Source organism: Halyomorpha halys, unplaced genomic scaffold, assembly GCF_000696795.3.
Source record: "Halyomorpha halys isolate HHAL.00 unplaced genomic scaffold, Hhal_1.1 Scaffold863.1, whole genome shotgun sequence".
In the NCBI taxonomy this organism is placed as follows: Eukaryota; Metazoa; Arthropoda; class Insecta; order Hemiptera; family Pentatomidae; genus Halyomorpha; species Halyomorpha halys.
Genome location: NW_027105160.1, coordinates 438,346 through 439,329, shown reverse-complemented (window position 1 = coordinate 439,329; position 984 = coordinate 438,346).

Here is a 984-nt window from a genome sequence, read left to right as displayed (position 1 = left end):
AGGGTTATTGTGATGTACCTTAACCGTTCTAGTTGTTCTTCCAACGAAAGCTAGCCAGCATAAGAAAACTAATTAGTAGTGGAACGGATGACCGGACTATCGAGACATATGACGTGAGCCTGTCATAAGGTTGGGACATGTGATACACGTTATCTTGATTTCAAATTAGGGGGAGGGGGCACCAAAATGAGACCGTATAAATTTACAAACTGGGATGTGTAAATCCGACAAAACTCGTTAAAATTAAATTGTCAAATAAACGAAAAACTGGTGGTAAAATACGCATTTCTTAATGTTCCTTGATGTTATCATTAGTTTAACATGTCAAAATGTGTTTAATAAAAAAGTTGTTTTAGGAAAAAAGGGATATTTGCTCCCTCTAGCTTGTTTAACGAATATAACATTTAATACAGTTGAGATTACCCAACAGAGCACCTGAGCATTACACCGTATTATCTGTTTTCGTTTTTATTGGTCAGTTGTTCGTAGTTCGTATTATTTTGATTTGGAAGTTTTTTAACCTCTAGTAAAGTAACGGATAATAATAATAATTAAGTGATGGAAAAAAAACTAGAAGAGGAAATAACGAAGAAATTGGGTGGAGGAAAGACGATGTGATTTGGAAATTTTATTATCTCGTAAAGATAACAAGATTACTAAACATGTTGCCCAGAAAATCCGCTTGGAACTCTTCTGCATTTAACATATAACAGGGACTTTAATTTAGGCTGTTCACAATTCTATACTTATGTTATACTATTTAGCATGTTATAATTTTTTACATTTAACACAACACCATGAATACCCCTTTTATAATAATGTAATAATTGTAATATATAATTAAGGGATAGTATTAGATAAGAATAAATTTTAAACAAGAATAAACGTGACGATTTGGAGGATACATCATTCAGTAATTCAAGGGTGTGCAGTTATACCCTTAAATAATATATCTAAATTAATCAAAATAATTTTATTAATAAT